The following is a 27746-nucleotide window of genomic DNA, read 5'->3' on the forward strand; positions in this document are numbered from 1 at the left end:
TACATATTAACATGCATAATATACGGACTGCTTATGAGGGCTGCAAATATATATACTAACATTTTTAAGCTTATAAGGGATAATTCTTTCTAATTTCTTTTACTGTCTGCATTTTTTTATTAGGCTATGTAATTAAAGAGTGTCAAAGAGTGATAGAGTAAAACTGTCCTTACAGCTCCTGGTGAACCCATCCAGTTTTTTTCTTTGTGGTACAGGAGATTAGAGGTGCCTATCAGGTTCAGAGCTCCTGAGAGAGTCCCAGGGCACTGCCAACGTCCGGCTGGATGTTACCAAGAGCTTTGGCTCCTGAGTATCTTTATCAGCAGGTGTCACCTTCTTCTCCTCCCTTTTTGTATCATGCTCCTGAGTCAGCTTACTTTTTTGGATGACCTATGTCAAATGAATCAAGAAGACATCTTAAAGCATCAGTTTCTTTTCTCAGTCTAACATCTAAAATGTTTCTAGAAAGACATAGTCCAGCTGCAACAGACACAAATAAGCCATTTCCCAGTATCATAACACCTCCAAAGTCCCATGCACCAGGCAGCTGATATGACACCTTTCTCTTTGCTGCTAACCTGAATTTATAAAATAATGAATTTTCAGTCCAGTGGTCAAAGTGAGTGTAGGAGAAGGGGATGTTCAGGGAAAAAATAATTTTAGAATGGTGGTGGGAGAGGGTTGTACACTTTTTCTCCTTGTCTCATTGACTATATTATTCACAAATTTTTGGCGGTGTGGGGGTGGGGAGAATTTTACTGAATTTGAAACTCCCATTCTGGGAGCAGAATACCCATGCACTCATTTGCCGCAACCCAGGGAATATACTCACAGCAGGGCTTCTCAGGTTGCACCAGCTTAGGGTTTGTTTTGGAGGCCAATGCAAAGCGTTCCTATTGCTCTATTGAGCCTTAAACTATTTAAGATTGTAACTGGTTAGGGAGGGGGAGGGCTCCCAATTCAAATTATTTCAACCTTTTTACTCCCTGTGGAGACTTAACATGCTGTCATGCCCCTTTGACTTGAGTTGATGGCAGACTTAGACAGTTCCTACTCCAATATATGCGTTTAACCTTACAGCTCCCTTAACACAGAACTCCATCTATACCATGCCCTATAGCCTTCAGCAAAGTTGCCCACATTTGCAATTCTGACCTCTCAAAGGTAACCTTGAAGTATAACTCAGGTTCTTTCTTGCCATAGGAAGCTTATAGGAAACAGTCTGCATGTCATGGATAGCAGAGAGAGGTGACAGATTCAAAGCTGCCAGAAGTCAGGAAGGAGGACTTGTGGTATCGCTCTTGCATGTCTGAGACCAGAGGATCAGGTCAGTTCTCAACATCCTGCAGAAAAAAAGTGCATCTGTCTCTCAGCATGTTCATATCATCCATGGAGCCTTCAGTACATGGTTGATGCTGCAACCAGAACTCGTGCTGACTGGGTGACTGTGTTGCTGGTTGGCTGGCGTGGGCTAAAATTATTCTCAAATTGACCTAAACTTGAGTCCCAAAGGAAAGTATCTCTCTCTTGGTGTCATACTGCTGCAGCAAGTCCACCACAAAGCACGCAGCTTCTAGGATGCCCACCAGTAGTTTTCACCTGAAAAGACAGAGTACTTGTAATACAAAGAGCCTGAATGAAATTATCCCCTCGCCTGACTAAAAAAAGGGTCCAAAAGTCAGCATCCCAAAAGGTTTGGGGTCATGAGGAGGTTTGTGGTTAAAAAAGCTTTACCCTATTCAGTAGCTAAATGAGTTGGACAAGTGAAAAAGATCTTGCTGTAGATAGTGGCTCTGAAATCTTGGCATGAGAAATTCATATGCAATTATTTGTGCAGGAGGACAGAATCACAATGAATGCCTTATATAAATCCTAGTAAATATATAAATCAAAACTGCTATCGTATAAAGATCTGTTTCTGTTCCTACGCTATCATCAGGGTATACAATAGAAAGCTTCATTATCTATTTACATCAACACTCTTCACAGGCCAGAATGCTTTTTTGCTTTCTGTTGCCATTATGTTGTATTATGTGTGGCAATGTCATAGCAACCCAAGATAATACAAGTACTGTAGGGCAACAATGTAATATTTTCTGGTTTTTGTTTTTGAATGAGACAGAATGCAGCTACCCACTCTGTGCAAGCAATCCACATATACCAAAGATTTAACACAATGAGTAGCAATTAACAAACCAACATTACTTAGTGCAAGCAAGCATTTTTCTCCATTGCATTCCAAAGATTTAAAATAACTAAAGGCTACAATTACAGCATTGCAAAGGTATGAGCAGTGTACATAGCAGTGTAGTTCACAGGTTTGGTGTATGTCACCATGTACTTATTCACATTAGATCTAATAGAACATAGGTATGAGGCGTCTGGGCAACAATGATGTATCTATCACATCTGAACTGGGTCAGGTCTTGGATTAATAGGCTAAAGGCTGAGAATCACCTTAGGATATGTTTATCTGGCATCTACCACAGCAGTACTATTTGTAATTGGAGTTGGTGAGAATAACTAATCAATATGTGCATGCAGAGTAAAATGACATTTTTAGTCACCTGAGACAATGAGTTCAGAGTGCCTTCTCTGAAATATGCAGTGATTACCATGCCATGACCTTGGCGGAATAATGTATTTAGGCAATCAGGCACAGGGGAGAAAAAAAAAAAAAAAAAAAAAAAAAAAAAAAAAAAAACCACAACACCAGCCAAAGTACAAAACTTTCCTCTTGCTGGACTTAGCTTGTGCCCTGAAAACTCCCTGATACTCTGGGGATGATGGAACCTGCCAGAGTTCAGCTTGTCAATATACTGGGATGCTCACCACAGGGTGCACGCCGCTAGTGGTTTGGTTTTGTGCCTTGTATCTAAAAATGATATACAAGACAGTTCACACTGGCAGGATACAATCTGTGGTAGGACACTTTGCATTGACTTGACTACCTCTTTTTTTTTTCTTCTTTGTAAGAGATTTTTTCCCATACTGCACTAACTTAGTTGCATTGGATGGGGACCAGATTACAACCTTTTTGCAAACTCTGACATCTAGTTGCTATGCACAGAAACTAGACATCTAAAAAGATTTAAATATGGTTTTATAAGCAGTAATAAAAGCGGTCTTATCTGCCAATGGACAGAGAAAAAAATATATATACCATTAGAGTTTGGATTAAGCATTGTTAAGACGGACATACGTAACTACTGACCTGATGTTCAGATGTTTGGGAGGAGGCAAGCATACTTGGGCAAGCAGGTAATGACCGAAAGAGCTTCCTAACCCAAAATACAGAAATATGCAAATCCCCTCAGGAATCTAACTTACATGGATGCCAAAGCTTTGCTGACCCCTGTGTGTAGGAGTGGATGAGGATGAGAGAGAGAGAGAAAGAACGTGCTTGGAGGAGGCAGCTTTGGTTAGAGCCAGAATTAGGATTGCAGTGCGGTTCTGCGGAAAAGCCCATCTAGAGCAGAGGGTGCTGTCTGAGACAGGTTTAAAGATACAAGAGAAGATAAACTAAACCCCCCAAACAATCTGGAGTCATTTGATCCTCCTGTGTTTGTGGCACAGGATATTGATATTTTCTTGTAAACAGAATTACGTGTAACATACCTGACTAATATGATTTTTTTTTTCTCCTTAACTGGCGTGATCTGCAAGATGTCCAAACTGCTGGATAGTTTCTTGGATTAGAAATGGAAATACATTTTATAAATATAGTTGAGCCACAAGATTATTTCACAACCATTTAAAAAGTGCTCATTTTTATAGTGCAGATGAAGCCAGAGTTAATTAACACTAGTCACTGGAGACAGCAGTAACTCACTCACCTATTTTTTTTTTTTCCTTGTGCTAAATGGATTGCAATTACTCCCCCAGTAATACTGTGATAACAAAGTTTAATACATAGAAAAAGTATTAACAGCATCAACGATGTATCATGGGAGAGCAGTAACTTGAGGAAAAATAAAGGAATGCTTTTTTGTTCAGATCTGGAAAGAAAAGATTTTTCCTAATAAAGAAATGTATTTTCAACATTGCTTTCTAAAACCAGAAAGACTGCAAAGATTCAAACCCAGAGATCTTAAATAAGCCTTAAATACTTTTATAATTACATACATCTGCATTATTTTATACAGATGTTTATGATTAGGAATGCATTATTAGAACAAGGAAAGGTCTTTTCTATCTATAAGCAAGCAGGGCCACAGTTTCAGGAAACTGAATAAAACCTACTTATTGTCCCTGCAGGTTTGTTGGTTTGTTTTTTGGTTTGTTGTGGGTTTTTGGTGTTTTTGGTTTTTTTTAAATTCTGGTATTTCATCTTAATACAGTTTGCTAGCAGAGCTCAAAAATAGCCTAGTTCCATCCCTTCAAGTCTTAATAATACTGTTAAAGAATCAGATACAAAACATTGCTGAGAATACTCATGGGAATGGCTAAATCATTCCACAACAGCACAGTATGGACACTGTAAGTGCAAGGCTGTACAAAACCCAGGGTTTTCATTATTGTCCCTAGGAAATTGTGAATAATACCACCACTGTCCTCCAGATCAAGTTGGAAAATGAAACTAGACTTTCAGTTCGCTCATCTTGGTAAATTAAATTTTAATATGTTACGAAAAGATAACAGTAGGTTGCTCTATTTAGTTCAACGTGCAGCACAGGCCCCTTAAAAATCCCACCGTAGGTAAAAGCTGAAGCCTACAGGGTACAGAATGCTTTAGATTTGTAACTATTTTGCAACAATGTGGCATTTTGTTTTCCAAAGGACTGTGTTAGAGAGGCATGCCGTAAAAATCCAAAGATGCTGCCAGTAATTAGGCAGCTGGGTGGCCTAGAAATCTTCTCCATTACACTTTTGTTTCCTTGCCAGTTCTTCATGTTCTCTCCTGAAAGAATGTTTTGTTTTTGTTTACATAGCTCTTGTAGGCAGAATGAACAAACCTTTTTTCCCCATGCTTGCCAGCCTTCACTGATACAATACCAGCTTCTCCATTTATGGGCTTTGGACAGGCATTTCAGAGTATTTGGTTTGACCAGAAATCAATTTTCGTGTCACTGAAAGAAAACATCTTTATAGCACTCAAAGTATTTTGAGCTATCAGTCAGGTAAAATTGAAGATGAAGTTTACATGTGTTTGAGAAAGAGAGATCTAGGTGGAAACCTTAGTTAAGGTGAGTCAGAACCAGTCGGGCACCTGCTAAAAGGAAATTCCCTATAGAAAAAACACCTTCCCCTGCAAAATCCCCAATTTCCCGTCTCCCTCCTTCCTTCTACCACCATCTCTTCGGTGTAAGTGTTATGTCTGTTCTGCTGAGATATTTATAATCTCCCCATTCAAACCACCCCTTTGGGGCTCTCAGGCTGAGCAGGGCAACCAGGCAATGGGAGCTCTCAAAAGAGAAGCAGTTTCATTCGCTGCCTGAAATATTTTGGCAGAAACTCATTGAGCATGCATGGGAAGAGATTAGTCAACTGCCTAAGATGTTTGTGATTCTTAACTTCTGCTTAAACTATCCAAGTACGCGGTCCCCACTGAAGGCAACAGCTCAAAATTCAACAATTTATCTTGTTTCTTGGAATAGCAGAGATTAGAATTTTACATGTTTAATATATGAGGCACTTTTTTGCTTCCCATTGTCTGAAATGAAAAGAAAACAAAAAGAAAATAAGTATGTGATTTATTTCTAATTTTCAGAATAATTATTCTCATTCGAGCGGAATCTAATCACAGTGTGTTTCAGAGCAAGGGGAGAAAGTTTCAGAAACTTATGAATTCTAAACAGAAATAGTTTTCAAATATAGTTATTTGTCTCAATCAATAGATACTAAAACAAACTGTAAAAAGAAATAGCTATTAAAAATAGATATGAACGTAAGAGAGAAAATATAAATTTAAACAATTATAAGAAGCAAGAGTCATGTAGCCAATTTCACTGCAAGATCCCCAAAATATGGTAAAGATTAAAAAGGTTAAGGTTTCAGTCACAGAATGTTCTTGAACACTGAACATTCAGAAACTTTAAAATAAAGTTTTTACTATATAGAATAATATATACAACATAAGAGTAAAGCAATGCTGCTACAGAAACCTTAACTCTTTTATTACCAGAGCTTGTAAGTAAAGCAATGCTACAGAAACCTTAACTCTTTTATTACCAGAGCTTGTAATTTAACATATTCTGCTAAAGAATAAGTTTTTATATTCACCTGGAACAATTACCAGCAGAATCAGTACAGTTTTGTGACATCAGATTTTGCATTTCATATCACTTCTCATAGATACTGTCCGCTATTTAACATTTTTAGACATTTTCAGTTCCTGTTCTGAAATGCTCTGAGCTTCATTCTCTGGTCAGATGTGAAAATTTCTGGAAGTTTGAGAACAAGAAAAAATAAGTTGCTCCACATTTTTGAAGTAGAATCAATGTTATTTTGTAGCAGATTAAAATTAAATACTCTAAAGATATTCCTTACTTTGCCACAAACATCCTACATGACTATATTCAAGTCACTGAGTCTATTTTTCTGTGTTCCTATAGATAGCAAAAGATACTTCTATACTTGCCAACTGCAACGTTTTGTGCATATAGTTAGTTATCATCTCACAGTTCTTCCGAAATCTATGAAAACCTAGAAAGACAGTGAATACGAAAATGTTATCTATCCATTTCCTTTTGCGTCCATTTTCAAAATGCCCACAATCCATGTCCAAAAAACCTTAGGTTTGAAACAGGAGATGCTCTGGGCACCAGTTTTAGAGGAACTTGTAAGTGGACCATGAACTTTATGGTATATAATAAGCAGAAGTCTGGAGATACCTGCATTTGCTCAGTTTAAAGCCAAAACTCTTTTTTCATTTCCAAGTGTGGTCCTTCACACTGCTGTGTTTACCTCGGAGAGACACGAGTGAAACCCCTGTACTCAGCAGAACTGAGGCTTCCCTTGCACAGCGGCCATCCATCCCCACCGGCAGGGCTCAACCTGCGCCAGCTGCCGCCTTCCACGCAAGGGATGTGCTCTCCTTCGAGGCAGTTCACCGCCTGGATAAACAGTGCTGCTGTTTGTTTCGACAGCTTAAAAAAATACCACCGTATCACTGACATGCCACTGAACGTGTCAGGAGCTAGGCCATTTCACTGTGCTGAAGTGCTTTTCCTTTTATTGCCAGGCCTATAACAAGATTATTGAAATGATTCAACAATAGTCAAGCTGCAGCTATAGATACTTGTTGAAAGTAAATAATAAAAGCATTTTATCAGAATTGCTGTCATTTTCCTCTTGAGGGATACATCTGTTTCATAAGTACATTTTTATGTGTGCCTGCCTTATGTGAACCTGCTCTAATTTAGTTACACTGATAAGTACAGTTGTAGCTTTCTTTCTAACAATATTAACAGATGAATAGGGCAGTCATTTTCAGACAGCAATTTGCCACGGCTACAGTCAAAGTGGATTGGTTTGAGATTGCAACCTAGTAAGAACAGGGTTTTTTATTATTATTGTTGCAGTTACTTTGTTGTTAGGTGGTTTTGTTTTTGTTTTTTTTTTTTTAAAGCAGGCTACTGGAAACTGTTAGTTATGCAGTAATTTGAGATAAAAATTCATCACAAGGAAAACTAAATGGGGGTCAAAAACATTCTTATGAGAAAACCAGTGGTAAAGTACAGCCTACAGATACGGAAATGTACAGAGAACATCACCTCTCTGCGTCCTGAGTACTGTCTAGAAATGTAAACCCTGACCACGCGACGCAGCTGTCTGACATACATACAAACAGCAAGGGCCGTTTTTAGAAGACAGTTAAGGAGAACTATAAAGCAAGGGGATGCATCATTCCATTTCTGTATGAGGAGAGGAATCTGTGCCTGTCCTTGGAGATGCAGGGAAAACACATACCGTTTTGAAAACCAAGTGGTTTTGTAGGCAGATTCAAACCTAACTAGATAAGTCTAGATGCTGTTGTTCAAAACAGCTATCCCATAAACCCTGCCCAAGCACTATCAGTACCTAAAGGCAACTAACTTCCATCCCAGAAGCATCTGACCAACTCCAACTTTGCTGCCAAGTAAATTTCAACCTGACCAGTTTTAACTGACAACCAATGGTCTCAAATATGTGAAGTTCCACCTAGAAGTTGGTGACTTGACAGAGGAAAGAGACTTGAACCAACATCCCCACCTAAAATTAGGGTTCAAGCTCATAGGTTCCCCTTTCTGCTTGACCTCCTGGCTAGCTAACCAAAGCACTGCCAGTGTCCTGGGCACTAATGGGCTTTCCTGTCCCTGCCCAGCCCCCCAGGATCCCTCCACCCTACCCACAGCCCAGGGCCCCATTTCAGCCCCCAGGACCATCAGTCGCTGCCCCAGTGACACCGCAGCAGGGCTGGTCTTCAGCTCCCCACAGCCCTGTCCTGCCCAGCCATGGGCCCTCTTGAGCCAGGTCCACCCATGGGCCCATGTTCTGGCCCAGCCTCGGCATGTCCCTGTCCCCAGGGGGGTACCCGATGTCCAGGACTGGAACTGCCAGGATCTCCTATCTCCACCTTCCAGATCCTTTAGGCACTGAACTTGTCATCCTTGATATCCATAAAGATATCTATATATCTAATCCCGTGTGCATGTGCTAGAGGTTCTCAGACCTCTCCCTTCCAGGGGTGTAAGTGGGGAAATGCCTTATTGCTTGAACACCCACAAAGAAAGACCCACGGAGCTTTTTCACCCAGTGCTTTCCTCATGGTAAGCTTGCCAGGGAAGGAAGACTTTTCATGCAAGTCTTCACCAACACACTTCATTCCATCACCTAACATTGCATTAGACACCAGCATCCACCCTGCATCTATTTTCAATGGCTAGTAAGTCAAGGCAATGAGTAATAATGAATAGCTCTGTGAGATCATCTGCATTTCCTCCTCAGTGAAGCAATGGTTATAGTGATACCCCTGCCCCACCACCCCACCCCTCTTGTGTGATAACAGGCACAAGGAGAAAGATGGCCATAAACAAAATAATTTTCTTGTTAAATAAATAATGATCTCTTCCTGGGTCAAGAGGCTCAAAAGGTTGAAAATGAAAATAAACTGACAAACATTAAGATAAGACAAACACTGAATAAACAGCTTTTCAGCATGCTGTTAAGAGTGCATAGACATCAGAGTGTTTAACCCATGTTAATTCTCTTTAATTTTCTATGTGCCTGTTCTCAGCTTGCAAAATTCAGGTAACGGAAGACCACTGCAGCCCTCTTTCCTTTAATTTGTGAGGAACCAGGAACAAGAGCCCGGTCATCCTCCAGAGACAGTGGGTTCTGAACAATATTGCAACCTGGCAATAATGAAATCCCTTCGTCCTCCTTAGTGTTTGCACCTGACTGTGAAATTCAGAAACTCTCAATAGCTGGAACCTGGAAATCTCAAAGTGTGCTTCAGTATCAATCGCCACCACTGCCCCAAGAATATCTATTGGAGGAGATACAGGCAAAGTCTGCCTGTCTCCTCTCCTGCTCCTGAGCGATACGGGGCAGTGAAACCTTACAGGGTAAGCGAAACTGCAGGATTGCAAAGACAGCTTGGGCTGTGTCAGAAATTCTCTTTTAACAACATTTTTTTCAATTCCCTTGGTTTTGCCTAGGAAAATACTACTTTCCTTCACATTTATCTCCATCCTCCTTTCCTTTTAAATAATTGCAGGAAGGAGAAGGTTAAGCAATCAGCCCTGAGGGAACACCTAAATCAAAGGTTACCTTCAGGGGTATTTTCCTTAAATTTATGTCCGTAAAAATATACAATGGAAACAAGATATCTATTCCGCAACATAGAGGAAGGGAAAGCTGCGGCTGTATGAGCTCAGAGACCTGGCATGATGCAGGCTCCAGAGGAAACCCCCCACCCAAACCTCACTCCAGAGCACCGAGGAAGAAATGAGCCCCTCCCTGCTCCCACGAGTCCTGCCTCTGCTCGGCTTCGTGGGAGCTGGCAGGAGCATCGCTGTGGGCCTCCTCAGAGCCAGAACTTCTCCCAAGGACATAAGATTCAGCACGGCGCTGTTAAACACATCCTGAAAATCTGCCACTTCTCATGAAAAAAGAGTTGGAGGTGGTTTCCCCCCTCTCCTCTGCAGTGGAGGGAAGTACTTCGCACTGTTTGTAATACATCCAAATATCTTCTTCAAACAAAATATTTCCCACATGAAGCATCCCAGCCAAAAACCTGGAGGAAACCTTGGTGCAACTTTCCCTCTGAGATGACAGTCCTTACTGCGAAAAATAAGAGAGTATATTTCTGTGACTGGGGAAGACCTTGACATCAGTGATGTGGGATGTCAGAAAAGGGAAGGGAAAAATTTAGTTGAAATGCTATTGTTTCTAAAATAAAAACTGGTCTCTTTGCTTGTTGGCTTTTTTTAAAGAACTGAAGAAGCACTTAGATTTTTTTATGCATACACATGTGTAGATAGATAGAAAGATAATTTATACAAATATATTACATATGTTAGGTATTAAAGGCCTAAATGATTGTGGAAGTTCATTTGTTTTACCCAGAAAAAGTAGACTAAGATCCTTGAGGGCGGGGACTTTTCTTCACAGTCATACAAAGTTTAGCACAAGGAGTCCTGGATAATACCAGAGATTCCTGGGCAGCACAGTGGTATAAAAGGTAGTTTACCCTTCTTGTCCCACTCCACTTTTTTCCATCACTTGTGTTGGTAAAGGCATGCCCATCCTTTTCTTCCTAGTTACTTCTCAAAGCTTTGCTGCCCTTGCATTCAAATAAAAAAAATTCACCAAACTAATGAAGATAATTTGCAGTGCTTTAGAAACCCAACTCCATTGGGCTCTCTGCTTACGGTTGTCATACAGACAGCTGCTTGTTGTCCTTTTCTAACTGAAATGGTCACACCGAAGAGGCAACAAAGACAAATGTTGAAGCTTTCCACCCGTTCTGAAGTAAGCATTTCTCTAAGTCAGCCAGCCTGTGAGCAGCAGAACTAGCAAAGCCTTTTGTCCTAAACAAACATGCCCAACAACCAACACTCACACTCATCTCCACCACAGATCTTCCCACAATACCTCCAGTTCCTCGTTCAAGTCCTCCCACTTATCACCAGCTCCCATACCCAGCAGATGGACGAACCAGTAATAGCTTATGTGGTGGCTTTTTGTGAAATAGGCATCCAGCAATTTGTTAAGGAATACACATCTGTTATTTCGCTGGTCAGCTACACGGCACACAGCTGCTGGGCTCACGCTCCAGACGCATTCTCAGTGGAGGTATTAATTTTGGTTATCCTATTCTATCTGCTTGGTGATTTTCATAGATTTGGTACATTCCTATGTCTGAAGTCAATTTTGGTAGAAATTGATAAATGGGCTCAAAAAGTTAGGGGAGAGGAGAGGACTAAGATTTCATGATTGCTTAAGTCTTTTCACATAAAGCTAAAAATGCCTACTCTCAAAGAACATCTTTTAAAAGACATTTTATCCACCAAATTTTCCATGCAAGTGGTTAATGTGCCACAAGGAGCAGAAAATCTGGAAAAAGATGTTTTCAGACTACTTTTCTTGGGCCCAGCGTCTATTTTTTCATTTCCACATTAAACAAAAGAGCCAGTCATATGTAGGTTAATAAAGTGAACACAAGGGAGATGTACCTCCAAATTGGAGCCAGACGGTGAATAACATAGCAGGAATGTACTTAAACCTCGGTACCAGCTCGTGACAAGGTCTGCTCTCTGTCTTAGCCCTTGGATTTTGGAAAAAAGCTTCAGGAGCTAAGAGAAAAACTTTCAACCTGACAAATACTCCTTGGCTGGAATAGGCTCCTGTTTTAATTCAGCACAGATGTGGCTTTTAATGAAAGCATTATGGCTTTGCAGCTGCATGGATGATACAAACCTTTTTAAAGGAATAAATGACTCAAAATGCTTTATTTTCACTGCACCATTATGCTTGACCTTTGCCGGGGTACAATCCTAAAATCAGCTACAATGCTGTTTATGGTTACCTGTCTCTTATCCAGTCTAATCTTGGGAGAAATGGGGCAGACTGACTCCTGCTAGATGAGAAAAGAGAATAGCCCATACCTCCCGGGTGGGACTCAGCACTTTGCAGGATTAGGTGCCTGGTGAATATAGACGCCAATGGTAAACAAGAAGGAAAAAATCTAAGTGGACCAGGCAGCTAACAGCAAAGAAATACTGGGTCACATTAGCACAGAGTCACTAGCTAACACTGAAAACTAGGTCAATGTGAGGAACACTGGGAGCTTTTTCTGCAGCAGTCATTCTCCAGAAATTAAGCTGGATCTAAGGGCTGGCTATTTGGCTCACATTCAGACACCTGCTTCACACAGGCACAGGGATAAATCGTAAACTTAATTTCTTCCCTTCATTTCATGTCTTAATTCTGCTGGGCAAGAGACAAGACAGACACCTGTGCAATAAGGTGTCTTTTTTTGTATTTAGTCAGGTAGCATCATCTTCATCTCACCTAACTTCTGTCTGACCAGAGAGAGTCCGCTAGTCTCCCTCCACACAGTGGCATCTCTGGGAGTAATTCACCACACATACCCTAGGATGGGATAAATCAGCTCCTAGAGAGAGCCTGTCTCTTTCCACATAAAGAAGCTCAGACTAGACAGTTTTCAGATAGCCATTAAGGTGCAGCAAATCCCACCCTTATTATATATGGCCCCAGTGAGTAATTAAAAACAAAAAGCCAGAAAAATAATGAAGATCAAGCAAATCTTTTCCATCTCACAAAACAAGCACTATTATTCTAAACACACAACTTAAAGTTACTTTTAGGTAAGACTTTTCGGTCCATCTTCTTTCTTGCTATTGTTTCTGTTTGCACATAATTCTGCTGATGCATTTCAGATTTGTTCCCCTATAAGGAAGAAGAAGTCAAACCCCTGTGGTCAACATTTTCTTCCACCCAACAGGCACTGCACTCGTCTGGCCCCGATTCAGCAGAGCACTTATCCATTTATTTAAAGACTGCTGAATCAAGGCCAGAGGTACCATCCTGTGCTCAGCAGTCAACTAATAAGCCAAATACTATGGAGTCAAGTTCTACACGCTGACAAATTCCTGGAAGTCGCCACATGACTGTAAAAATTTGGACTTCCACTGATTATACCCTTTGTACCAGAGGTGTAATATGTTACGTCTTCTTATTGACTCACTGAAGTTTTAAAAAATATTTACCAATATTCATATAAAACACCTGTACAACAGACTCCAATAACTGACCTATAAAATTTATATAAGATGCAGAGCACATGGAAATAAAGGAAATATTGAAAGAGAAAAGTTCATTTCCAAGGGTAACAAGAAAAGGAAGTAAGAGGACCCTGGACAACTGATGAGAGAGCCCTAAACAATTCTGTTTAAAGGGAGAAAGTTTAAAGTTATGATTCTTTAGCAAATCATCCCGAATGAATTTCATTATTCTTGATTCAAATGTGGTTTTTTGACACTTTGATTATGAAGAAATTGTTCCTGAACCATACAATATGAACAGAGATGCCATAAGTTTAAGTAAGATGCTATTACCTCCTTATTTTGCAAAATTCACAGTCTCATTCAAATTAAACAGCATTTCTCTGCAATAGATGAAATGCATATTGCAAAAATGAAAATGTATGCATGGGTTCAGGAACATTTTGATCATTTTATGCTTTATATACATATATATATGCGTGTGTGTGTGTAAGTATATATCAAGGATGGCACGCTGGCAACTGTGCAGTTTAATGAGTATATCTTTTTCCCATAGTAACGTACCCCCTTATCTTCGTGGAAATGAGAAACATTCACTACAGCAGTATAACGAAGCAATGTTCATTAAAACAGGGTATGTAGGTAACGGATTTCTATTACCACATTACACCACCCACTTAACTAAAATACAGAGCACTCTATGCATTCACCTAATTTTATTGCTTGTACCCTCCTGCTTCCCATTTATTATTGAGCTACCATATTTATAATTCATTTGGACAAGTTTGCTCCGGAATAAAGCACAACCAATCTGTACAGTGCAGTGTTTACGTCTCACCCCTCCTCTTTTTTTTTTCCTCTCTTCCCTTTTCTAGTCACAAATCATTTTTACAAGCTATGGCTGATTAGTTGTCAGTTTGTCCCCCTTTTTAAATTTAGCACAAAAAAACTTGGGCTCAATTTGTTTTTCTTTAATGAATACGTGCTTTTGAATAATGCAGGGTAAGCAGTTACTTCAGGTATTACATAATACTCTAGCTCAATTGATAACATTTTAAACCTGTAAATCAGGTTTTAAATTTGCATGACAAGTACAGCACATATGACATTTAAGCTAATGACTTGCTTTACAAATTTATGGACCCTTCTCATTCCTATAATGCTAGAAAAACAGGAAGCTTTTGTGCTAAAGTATTTTGATTCCAAAACGTTGCAAACTCTGTGTTTCACATTTGCAGGATCTGTGTTCCTCTGCCATGCAGTAAATTTTCAGGTGGTAAAAGGGCACTGCAGAGGGTGCAAAACATAAAAAGAGACAGACCGCAACAAGCCCTTTTCAACACTAGCCAGAAGTGAACTGGAGCACTTTGCTCTACTATGTATAAAGAAAAAAAAACTGAAAAAAATCTTTCCTCAGGGAACAGGGCAGGCATCTGTAGAACTTCTTTTCTTATAAGGTGTCCTCAACTCTATTTTGGCTGAGGGAGAGAAGCAAGACAATAGTTGCTGAACAGAAGCGAAAGCACAGCAACAAACCAAATGTCCCACATTACCTCACTTCTCCATTTTCACATTCAGGGTAGATGAACGTGCAAAGAAAAAAAAAAAACAGTCTGGCTACACTGTAGGTAAATGTGCAGATATTTTTGTCCCATTGGCATTAGTGCAGTTAGGTTTTCACTGAGTTACTTAGTTCCTTACTGTACCTCCTTTGTCCAGCTCTGTTAAAATATAGAACGTGCATAAATGTATTAATTCAGATTACATAGTTGTATATACACATACTGACCTGATTTATAAGAACAGTCTTCAGTAAGTACTTAACACCTTGAATCTCCAGCTCAGCTGCACTCAAATGACTTATATTGGACTCAATTCTCACCTCAGCTTGCTCAAATACAAAATTCCCTGTTGTTCAGGAGGCTGGTGGCTAATCAAATGCCAACCAATTAATGAAAAATAAGAGGTAAGATACCAGATACACTGAAAACCACCAGCCAGCACAACAGGAAACAAAGCTGAGTGAAATTATAAATTCAGAATGCTATTATTAATTTGCAATTGAAGAAGGAAGACTAGTCTTGTGGTTAAGAACCTGTAATAGGACTTGGGACCAGACACGTGATTTGCTTCTTGGCTATGTTGAAGTCTCCCTGAATAACTTTGTACTGGCCAATTTCTCTTCCATGTCATTTTCCCATATATGACACGATGATACTTACACCTGTTTTCTTCCTGTCTCCCTGTCCTCTTTCCTCACCTTCATCCACGGAAGCACTGGAACAGGAGCTGCTCTCTCCTAAATGCCTTTTACACAGAGTTTCAATCCTACTAGGGATTTTCTATCATCTCTATCATTATCAAAATGGAGTTTCATTTCCTTTTCATAAAAAAAAAACCCACCATGAGGTGTAGGTTAAAGAAATCTGAAATGCAAAATTTTACAATAATATTGTTTCAAAAAAAAATCTACTAGCATTGCTAAAGAAAAACACTAACTATCTGAGGACTCAGTGAAACTATATCTATCTGCTAATCATAAAACACAAATGGTATGCACATTAAGATATTACCTATATTTCAGCTCTATCTAACCTTACCATATCACAGGTCCTAAGCTTGACTCTGTAGAAGTACTACTTTTTCAGTAATATTGAACTGCACAAAACCTTCTGCAAGATAAATAGAAACAGATATGAATTAAACATGATTCAATCTTAAATAAGTCTGCATATATAATTTTACTATTAAATCAGTATTTTTTTTCTATTTTCCTATTAAACAATATAGTCAGCATTTTCCTCTAAGCAGGGCTGTCTTTGGGTGATGTTCTAGGGCTTATATTATGCAAAATATCAAAATACAGGGCCCACTTCATGAATATACATACCTTTTCCTCCAGCAACCTCAGAAATTATAAAAATTTTCCTTTTTTTTTCTCTACACTGAAATACATTAATTGAATGAAAATATCCATGCATGTTAAACCAAAAGGGGTTGAGTGGCTTTATAAAAGCCTTTTTTACCTATATCAATTGGCCTACTGAAAGACTTACTTCTCTTCACATATATATAATCAAGAAAGGCTAAATTTAATATTATTATTTAAGACAAAAATGCAGAAATGCTTCAGTACACATAGAAAAAAACAAATTAAAAATGTTTTAAAAATAGTTTTCCTTTAGCAGTATGTACAGCATGGCATATCTCAACACATTAAACACGTTAATATATGTGTGCGTTAAGAGATCAATATCCAGAACACACTTGTTCGTAATGCATTACAGATGGCTCTCCTCTAATTATTTTCATATTGCTATATGGACGCTATGATGCTTACTGCTTTGATGGTACTTTGAGTTACTGTTTTGATGACTCCGTATAACTTTGAACCAGTTCAAGGTGATGCTGCATTCCACTTACAAGTCCTCTCTTGTTCTTATATATGTGCTTAGCATACGAATTGGAAGATTTCTATTTACAGGTCAGACACTAAGTGAACAACAATTTGCATCGGACAATCTAAAGAATATACTAACCTATGCTTCTTGTTCATTGTTTATATAGTTGACCAGCCAGCTTAATGGTTCGAAATTTAAGAATTATTTCTCTGCTTGCAATGTTTGTATTGCTTTCTTAAGTCTTTGTGAATAATTATGCTCAACAACTTTTCAAAGTTTTTCAGGAATAAGTCTCACACCAACCCTCTCATCTACCCTGTACTACTGGAATGACTTAAAAAAATGTTAGTGGAAGCATCATCCTTTGTAGATTAGTTTTCTCCATCCAAAATCTTATTTTTTATAACAAAAGATACTTCAGAAGAGAAAATTATATTATTTAATGTAATTGAAAAGAAAGAGCAATGCTATATTAATCAATAATAATACAAATAACTGATTTCAACATTCAGAATAATCTTCCAAGCATATACATTTTTTAACATACCATTTCCATTGTTTAGATATAACTATGAAGTCAATTTAGATTTACATGCTCTTTTCTGATCTTCTGAAGGAAGAATGATACAAATCAGAAGAGCAAAGCACTTTGGAAATGGTCTTGCAGGAGTGGAAGAGGAGACTTTTTGTAGTTTAAAGGTGGAAGAAGGCTTCTGCAAAAACTCTTCCAAATTACTTTGTTCCTCTGAGTCCATTTAATCCCTTGGAGAGAATATCTTCTGGAGTGACCTCCTTGAACCTTTGTGACCAGTGCAATAAAACACTAAAAGACCTAGAGATTAGAAAAGAGAGCCTTGAAACTAAAAAGAGTGTTCCTCAGGGCTATAAGTTACACCAACAGAGTGAGAATGAATCCCAGTGGGAAGGGAAGATCCTGTATCCCTACCATCAATTATCTGCTTCGTAATCTACTCCCATTATAATTGTAATACTTTCTAAATGCAGCTCTCCTTTCTCATGCCTGCAGCAATGCACATTGTTCCCTGTCTGACAAAACCCCTCTTTGTTTGGGAATCGAAAGCTATGTAAACTGCATAACAGTCTTTAAGAAAAGAATCAGATCTTTGTTGTGTTTATGCTACACATTTCTCTTCCGTGTTTTATACAAATTATTTACCCATAGAAACTGCATGGATGTACCAATAGCATAACTTAAGAAATACTGATCTACATGTCTAAATGCTGCTTTATTCCGTGCACAGCTTTACCCACTGTATGTGTCTTCATTAATTATGTTTGTTCTTCCCTCTTATTTAAAAATAAAGAAAACAAATTTTATTCTTGGATACAACTGAGGACACCAAAGGCTTGCTCAGAATTATCCACAATAATAATTTTGACCATAGACAAATACAGTGCATATGTTTAAAAGAGGAGGAATGTGTTTATTCCCACAGATCATACAACTGGCCTCCACCTCATACTAGGAGCATTGTCCATTGGTGCAACACGAGCTGCAAACTACACTCCCGCACAAGTCGGTTGGAGGCACTACAGTCGTATCCCCTGTTTTGCTGCCTGACCATCCCATGTCATACTCTGCCTGAAGCCCAAAGACAGACTCCTGGGGCAGGGACTAAATGCTGTGGTCTCTAGTTGCAGAAGACCACCCTGGTCTTGCCAGGGTTGCTCTGGCTCTGTTACTGCACACGCACTGATGATGGAGCATTTCTCACAGCTTCGTGGTCCTGGGCCTTGAAAAATACAGGACAAGGAAGTTTTCAGAGAAGGTAATAAGACATGAAATGCACACCTGTAATTTCATAACAAAGTCAAATTGTATTTTATGCCTATATTCTACATGGCTGTATATAGAGTACACCAATTTTAGAGGCTTTTATCTTTTTTTGCTCATGTTTTTTCCTTTTCCCAAGGGTGCAAAATTACCAGAGCACTAAGACTCCCTCAGTCGGCATTGCTGAGTATAATCTTTGCTAAAGCCTAACTTCTGAGTATATCAAGTATAATTCAGCAATGGCTCAGTTGTTAATGAAATCTAAGAAAGATCCCTAAAAAAAGAAGGAGGCCTATAGTTTGTGAAAGGATTTGTGGGAATTGGGGAACAATTACCATTCACTAAGACACTTGCTTTGCCAGCTGCATACACGTATTCTATCTCCACGAAGATCCTAATCCACAAAGCTGAAACAATCTTTCAGAGAAGGCCAATGTTTTGAGGGGCTCATCGTTACAAAGGCAAGCAAGATAATCAAGAACTAGCAATTTATAATCAGAGCTTTTATTAATAGACACACTGGTTTGAATCAGGAATGTTTCTAAATTATTTCATAGTTATTCAATATCCTTTTTCTTCTTTGCTTTGAAATGATTTCTTTTCCAAAAAAATATTTGGGTCAGATTTTATCTTTAAGGTTTGCTGTTTAATTTTCTAATACTTTTAAAACATGGAAGAAAAGTGGTAATAGAGTAATCATTTTACATTAAGCAAGAGCAGAAGAGTAATGAAGTGGAATCACAGTGTTCAAGTCCTTCATTTACAAAACACGCTTTTATCCCAAACACCTGCATCTTTCCCCAGGCTGAGGGAGCATTTTGACTTAAAACAGAATGTTAGAAGCTCTAGTGCATTATCGCTTCAGATCACCTACAGCCGACTGATTCTGGGTGTCAATTAATGTTATTACCACCTAATCAAATGCTACTTAATGCAAACTGTGGGCTATACCCTTGGCTTTGTATACAGCTTGGGATTCACAGTTGAAGAAAAGAAGCTGTTTGCAAAGGGCAGTTTACAGAAACTGCAAATATTACACTGGTTTCTAAGCCAGACAGAGAATTAAAAAGAATCGTGTATTTCAAGGGGGAAGTTTTAGTGTAATTACTTTCAATGTATTATATGCAATGGTCATACTGACTAGAGTACCACAGGTTTAGAGGTTTCAAAAGCACAAAGTCTTTATATTAGGTGGGACTCACTCCCTGCACTGTAAAAATATTCCTAAAATTGGGGTTGGGGGCAGGGTGGACTAGATGATCTCCAGAGGCAGCTACCAACCTCAGCTGTTCTGTGATTCTCTAATAAGTAGGGTTAGCCTTCCAGGTGGTGGGCACACAATTATGATATACAAACAGCTATGGTACACAACCTTGCGCCTTCTCACAGTCACGAGCAGTATCTCACATAGCAAATCCAAGGTATCTTCCTTTTCACCTTCATCTTCCTGAGAACACACCTTAATCAACAGATTGTAATCTAAGGTGACATCTTCTGAATTCCTCCTATCTTCTTTGTAAGCATTAATGCAATATTCATAGTAAGAGACCAGACATACAGAGTGTGGGCCTCCTGTGCTCAGCAGGAAGCCCAGACACAGAAACATTAGCCTTTGCTACAATTATGATATCATATGAAACACCAAAATATGCACTGCAACATGGTTTGGAACTTGGGGATTTTAGTATTTCTTTGCTGGATGATGCTGGGACCACTGAGCCTCCTTGTTCTTTCATCCCAGTAACTGCCAACATCTCACCTCCATATCCCATAAGGGCTGGCACTTACAGCTGTCTCCTGGGAGTTTGCTTGTAGAGTGTCATATCCCTGCAAATGAACAAGGAGGAAGCTAAACCCAAGACCCTCTTCCCTTAGGGTTGTACTCCATTTGCTGACACCCTGAGTAAAGAAAACAGCAGCACCAGCTCTTCCCACAGGCATAAGCATTGGTGACAGCATGACCTTTACCACCACATCAGAGCTCTCTAAACAGAACATGGACAAACCTGTTCTTGTAAATCCTGGTGGGGCAAAAACTGCAGTAGCCATATGATACAAAGAGCTAATCCAGCTGTTTACTTCACTTTCCCAGTCCAAATTCATTCAAAAGTTCCAACAAACTTTCTCACAACTTTAATGCCATATTCTTTGTCCTGCCAGAGGAAGAGTAAAGCCAACATAAAAACACTCAGTCTAAACTCTGTACTGCATGCTTTGGCTAATTCAACAGAAATGTTCACATACTCATTTTTGATCCAGATCAAATCTGGACTTAACAGGTCTTATCCTGCACCATGCAGCCACCACCTTCCTGTGAAGGGGAGTAAGTGGTTCTCACATTCCTCATGGAGGACATCCTACCAACCTGCTTTGTTCAGCATTTTTTGGTTTAGTGTAACAGTACGCTTCTCCACCTCTGATGCAATATCGTAACATCTTGCACACAAAAGTACCTGAATGCAGATTGAACTCTTCCAAAACCTTCTCAGCATACCATTAAATTTGGATGGGAGCTGAGCTGCAGTAGCTGGGCCTATATAATGTATTGGGTTAGTTGTAATCCTGTCACACAATATGCAATTCCTATCTGATACATTATTTGAAACCCTGCCAAAACACACTTGAGAAATAAGTTATCTTATAAATGATTTCTGAAGAATTTCTTTTCTATTGTAATTAAAAGCCCACTTTATATACACTAGGCATCTTATTTCCTTAATTATTTTCAAACAGTTCCTGAATGGTTTATGCATTCATCCCCAAACACACCAGCCTGTTATCCCCACTGGAATATAACATATGCTGAAAATTAATTATTTGAATATCTAAATGACAAATATTCTTTTCCAATATCTGTTTGCTGACCAAACTTTCCATTATGAATTAAGCATGGCTAGGGAAGTTGCCTATTATAAGAAGAAAAGAGCAATGACATAACACAGACAAAGACTAATTTATGGTATGGACTGGTCACACTGCCAGATCTGCGCTACGTGTTGCATCCTATGTCATGGCTTGAATACAGAACGCTTCAGACTATACATCTGCAACAGCAGCTGATTTTCATTTGACATCATTGCCTAGGGTTCTCCAGCTGGAAAGGCAATGTCCACCACTAGACCTCATTGGGGCTCCAGGCCTTGCAGAATCCTATCTCCAAGCTGTGTTTGATAAAGTCTGTCATGCCCATACCTTGACTGGTGCCATCCTCTAGGTCTTCGTGGTCTTTTTTGCTTACCTTTGAGAGCCACCTTGAGCAATTTCTCTCAGTTGGTCACAACTATGCCCTGAGTTTTAATCTCTACTGCCTCTATTCTTCTCTTTGGTATTATTTTCCAGTGAAATATAGACACAACCATCTAGATTTAAACAAAATCATCATTATTCTCTTCTGAACAAATGCCAAAAAGCTTTAAAATTAATAGCATTCAATCCCTGAATAACACCTTTCTGCAAACTTGAATGTGGCAAAGAAACACTTTGAGCTTTCAGTTTGAATCGTTTGGATTTTATTACTGTGTTGTGCATGACAACAATCTTAATAAAGCAGGAAAACAATTTTTATTACATAATACCTTTGGTTTTTAACAAATCAAATCCTTTTTGGTAAGTCTTCATGCATCTACCAGTAATCCTAAACTATACTTCTAATTGCACAGAGATACAGGAATTATAGTTTTAACCAAGAGAAAGACAATATAAGGCTGGGATTTTTGTATGCTCCAAACTTATATCTAATGCCCAGTCTAACTGCATGAGGTCAGTGCCTTGATTCTAACCTTCAAAGAAGACAACAGGTAAAGTCATTGCCATGTTAATAACTGCTTTCAACTCAGAAACCACCGAGATAGCTGCACTTCTGTGTGCTAAAGCTCCCTGTAAACGGTTGTGACCATAATGAAGGCTTTTGAAATTTGGAGGTAAAATATTTGAAGTGGAGGAAGCTGTGAAACCAACTCCTAGAAACAGGTCAGAAAAACGCAAAGTGCAACTATTTTGGAATATGACTCCATATTCAAGGCCTTTTTGACTTGAACATGTTTTTGCTGTAACTTTTCTAAATGATTTAAGAGGTATAAGTGTAAAAAAATTTGTCCCAGAAAAACACAACCAGACAGTCAGCCTGAGAAAAAAGTGAAAGAGTAAAAGAGGTGTTTTATATGGCCAGTATTTCAAACAACCAATAAGTTAGTAATGCAAACTGAAGAGAAAAGTTTCAAGTTTTCTGAAGTTTTGGGTTTTGGTTGTGGGTTGTTGGGGTTTTTTTAAGGCTCTAGTTGCAACCTATTAAGGAAGTATGAGCTTGCTGTAATTATAGATGAAATCCTAACTGTCACTTCTAAAAAAGAACACAACCAGTTCTTTTTAAAGTGATATAAAAGACAAGTCCATGAAAAAAAAGTCATATCTTGATGTAATAAAATGTTGGCTGCAGAGTTTCTGAAGAGAATGCTCAAAAGCAAACAAAAGTTGCTTGGGAGTTGGATTTGTTTTAATGAGCTTCCAGGAACATTTATGACATATCTACCCCGGTGACCACAGGTGGATATCCCTGCTGGGTAACACTCGGCTGCTCCTGAATAAAACAAGAGAGAGCAAACAAACAGAAGAGACAAAAGAAAAAAAGAAGAGATTTATGTCAGGGTACACTTAATGAACACCTGCACTTCACAGGCCTGAGTAACTATTTACCACCTTCTTCCTTCCAGATAAATATCTACTAAGAAATTACTCCTCTTTCTGTATCACTGACAAATTAAATGAAACCCCTGAAGAGTGCTTGGAGGCAAACTACGCATAGGTTAATTTTCCTTTTTTGTATGCCAGGAAAATAATCATCATGGGAGCACCTAATTAAAAAGGACTCGACCCTTTGTGCACGGTCATGCTTGTTGCTTCATAACAGAATGACTATTTATCTGGACATGGAGAATGCAGTTAAACAGAGCTTCCAACTTTAGTGGTCCAGCTGCTTGGGATCAGAGCACCCTAACAGTTATCCATCAGAAAGTCGCCTGTGTAAACTTCAAACTGGCCACAGTGAGAGAAATCATCCTTTGCTTCACTGCCAGTTTAGGAACTTGGCCCATTTGTCCAGATCTGCCTGCCTTCCTCTCCTCATTTGTGATGAGGATTTATGCCTGTGCAAGACATTTATAAGCCCAAAACAAGCTACCCAAAGAGGCTAGTAGCCTATAATCAACTTGGCTCTTTGCAACCTGAATGCAAGCTATATTTGCCATCCACATGCCACAGATAACAGGGACCCTGATGTACAAACACCCCACCCCAAGAGTCCTCAAAAGCTACTTCTGCAAAGAATGTAGAAGGGCAGCAAAATAAGCAATGCAATCTAGATACTGTTCCAAAAAATGTCCCTCTCAGAGCATGGGAAACAACCACTCTCCATTGCACACTGCAAACCAATTGGTGGCAGTTCAGCAAGATGAGGCCATAAGTTCCTCCAGAGCTGCCCAGACCAGAAGCTGAAATTCTGGCATGTCCAGCACACTGTTGTTCACAGGCTGAAAACTGTCCCCAGGACAGTGTGCCATCCTGTCCATCAAACGCTTCTGTAAACCACCAGTGCCCTTGTGACATGAAGAACATGTATGCCAACAGAGGACAACCTGTTTTTCAAAGATGCTCCCCAAGGACTGACAGGAATATGGAATAGCTGAAAAGTGAAGTTTAAATTCTAGAGGTAGAAGTCATCTTAATGAAATTTACTTAGGTGTCTAATCCAAATTAGTCACCTGAGCATATCCAGGAGGTTTATCCCACTTAGCTTGCAGTCCTGACCACAGGCTGGGATGGCAGTTCCTCAGAAGGTGACTGTTCCTGTTCAGGCAACATAAATGGAAATTAAGCATTAGTCTGGAATAGCCATGGAGTGTCAGACTGTTTAGACTTGTTTTAGATTAAGACACTTGCATTTAGGCACTCAAATGTGCATGTCTTAATCTCAAACTGAATCCTGCCCTGAACTTCTAGCCCAGCCTAGGAAAATATTGTCTTCATGGGTTGAGGAGAAGCTATATATGGAATAATCTTCCCCAAGTTCTACAGCCATGCAGAACTCTGTGCCATAATTTTTTAGATCCTGAATAATCCAAATTGGTCATTTTCAGATTTTCAACCTTTGTAAGCAAAGAGTAACTCACAGCACAATCATAAAGCAGATCTTCCTCAGGTGTTAAACTCCTAGTACTTTTTGGTTTTCCTTTAAAATATCCCAGAAGAAATAATTTCTGTCTAGAAATATTAGTGCTTTTTTCTTCATTCTTTCTATTCATCTCAGTCCCCTCTTTACTTTCTGCTACACCATAAATGATAGTGGGTTTGCTTCATCTTCTCCCTCTTGTTTCATAGCCTCAAATGACTCCTTTTATAAGTGGTTACACAATCTTCTGCTGCACTGCCCTGGATCTGAAGAAAACAGACTTTGTATTCTTTATTTTAAATGTTAAACAAGGAGAAAAAGGATGAAAATTCTATTTGCAAAAGTTTTGTCACTCACATTTCTATATTCTAACTACTGAACATGCATTTTCTGCATTCACAAATTTTGGCTACATAGTCAGAGCACAATACATAGAGAAAACAGCAGTACTGGTATTATTGCATTAATGTCAAAACAAATGTTCCATGCTTTGATGGCAAGAAAGTCAGTCCATCACCAAGGGTCAATTGCTTTTGCTAAAGGTGGCTTAGTTGTCATTAAAACAAATACATTGTTGTGACAAAAGCATCATAGGAATTATGCTCTGTGCCCCTTACAAAAGGAGCCTTGACATCCTACAACAAAACTGGACCTTTAGTACAAAAGGCCAAAAGCTTCAAATACTCTGTGTATGACAGAAGAGAACAGGAGAGGTCAAAGTGCACCTCCTGGTGTCTTATGTCCTCGTAATAGCAGCTAGTGAAAAAATGGGTTATCCTAGGAAATGGACTATATACTGCAAAGGCGGAAAAAGGGCTCTCAATGTTCTTTGCCAGCCTGACCAGGGGAAATCCTGACCCCAGGTCCCCCGTGTGTGAGTGGACAGGTACCCAAGCTGCGTCTCAGTCAACTTGGGACACCCCCTGTGCCCTCCACAACATCCCAACTCTGATTGGGGCCAAACTCCAGCTACTGGGAAGCACATTCAAGAATGTGGGATTCTGTTTCATTTGGGAAGTGTGAATTTGCAGATTCTTTCAAACGTATTGCAAGATGTTTATCTCACAGTGCGTTGATACCAAAAAGATACCCACTATGCTGTAGTCTTCATAAACAAAACAATATATTGCCTCAAACCAACAATAAGACAGTAATTCAATAGAGAAATTTATAGACAACATACAACACTTAAATTCATTTTAAAGGCTGCACTTATAGTCCCCCTTGGGTTAAAACTTTTCTAACACATCAGGGAGAATCAAGCAAACAAAGTCTATATTTTTGTATAGAGTGTTTTATGTTCAATACTTCAATATTTATGTGTGGCATTATTTACCCTACACAAAAATATAGGCTTTGTGTCTTTCATTTATTCAACACTTCAGAATTGCTAATACCCATGGCTTTATTACACTCACGTGTTTATTCCTCTGACAATCCTTACCTCAGAAAAATGAAATTTTTACATTTTAAATTAAAGCTAACTCTAATTTGCAATTGTAATGTACTGTAAGAGAGTATTATACAGTATGTGTGCCAAAGGAGCTGCCTTATGCTGGTAAGGTACACTATAGTAAGGGCTGCTGTGAATGAATGTGACACATGAGAGCAGGGGAAAAAATAAATCAAGTAACCCAGGTTACTAACTATAACAACTCCACACTGCTAAAGTAATTTCAGACATGGCTGATAATCTGCTGGAACCCACCAGTCTCTCCAACCTGGCAAGGAAACATCACTCACACATTACTCACCTGCAAAACAAACAATGTCTTTGTAACTATGCAGAAAAAGTGATGTCCCCAGGGTATCTCCTTTTTTAATTGCCTTGGCATTAGCTTTTCTGTTGTAGAACATTTTATCAAGGAATCTTTCTGGATGTACTGCATAAACAGAAAATCCTCAATGCATCAGTTACGAATGTGCACCTTCCTATTGAGCCTAGATCTATTCTAGGTGTCGATGCCAATGCTCCCTATTTCAAGAAGCCACTCTGAAACAAAGCTGCTAATGCTCTTCACAGATCTCTCTGAAGTGCTAGCCTGCTAGCACTTTGTTTAATTCTACTACCTTTGTTTAATTCCACTCCCTCGCCAAGGAAGCTCCTGCTCCACCACCATCCTCCTCTTCCTTCAGAGCTAGAAACAGGATACCAGGTATAGCTTGGCCCACTTCTACACTGAGTGGTGAAAAAAGGAAAGATTCACTCAGGATGATGCTGTACTACGTTATGTAGAGCTGCCTGATACATATCAAGCCTAAATTACTTGCTCCCTGCATCCCAGAGATCACTTCCACAGCCCTGCTACAGGACACAGAAGTTAATAGATCTTCAGAGTGATACCATTTCTCAAGGTGTAGTTTGTTGTCCTTAAAGCAGCAGGAACAACAGAGCTCATGCTCCTTGACAGCTTTAGGTGCCCTGCAGAAAGGGACTGCACATCCCTCACGAACAACCACAAGGGTTGATAGGATTTGTGGTCTGAAATGGGCCAGATGTTCCCACAGAACACTTCCAGGGGTCAGAGGCAGGGGTGCCAAGTGCCCTCTTACACTGGTTATGTGCATTGGTTGGCCTTATATTAGAACACCCATCTACAAATGTGACACCCATCTACAAGAAGGGCCGGAAGGAGGATCCAGGGAACTACAGGCCTGTCAGGCTGAACGTGGTGCTGGGGAAGGTTATGGAGTAGATCATCTTCAGTGCCATCACACGGCATGCACAGGACAACCAGGGGATCAGGCGCAGTCAGCATGGGTTTATGAAAGGCAGGTCCTGCTTGACTAACATGATCTCCTTCTATGACAAGGTGACCCACTTAGTGGATAAGGGAAAGGCCTTGGATGTTGTTTACCTAGACTTTAGTAAAGCCTTTGACACCATTTCCCACAGCATTCTCCTGGAGAAACCGGCTGCTCATGGCTTGGATGGGTGTACTCTTCACCGGGTAAAAAAACTGGCTGGATGGCTGGGCCCAGAGAGTTGTGATGAATGGAGTTACATCCAGTTGGTGGCCGGTCACAAGTGGTGTTCCCCAGGGCTCAGTCTTGGGGCCAGTTCTGTTTAATATCTTTATCAATGATCTGGACAAGGGCATTGAGTGCACCCTCAGTCAGTTTGCAGACGACACCAAGTTGGGCGGGAGTGTTGA

The 27746-nt window shown here is 39.5% G+C and overlaps 1 long non-coding RNA gene across 1 annotated transcript in view; it reads right to left on the reverse strand.

Annotated features, from left to right (window-relative positions):
* Positions 1-21937: 21937 nt before the first annotated feature.
* Positions 21938-27746, reverse strand: part of LOC109279362 — a 73150-nt gene continuing 67341 nt past the window's right edge. The window contains exons 2-3 of the long non-coding RNA XR_002086135.1: positions 24185-24269; positions 21938-23004 (exon numbers count right to left, since the gene is read on the reverse strand). This is a non-coding gene — a long non-coding RNA (uncharacterized LOC109279362). The remainder of the gene's footprint in view (positions 23005-24184; positions 24270-27746) is intronic.

This window comes from Aptenodytes forsteri, unplaced genomic scaffold (assembly GCF_000699145.1).
Source record: "Aptenodytes forsteri isolate BGI_AS27 unplaced genomic scaffold, ASM69914v1 Scaffold208, whole genome shotgun sequence".
Classification (NCBI taxonomy): domain Eukaryota; kingdom Metazoa; phylum Chordata; class Aves; order Sphenisciformes; family Spheniscidae; genus Aptenodytes; species Aptenodytes forsteri.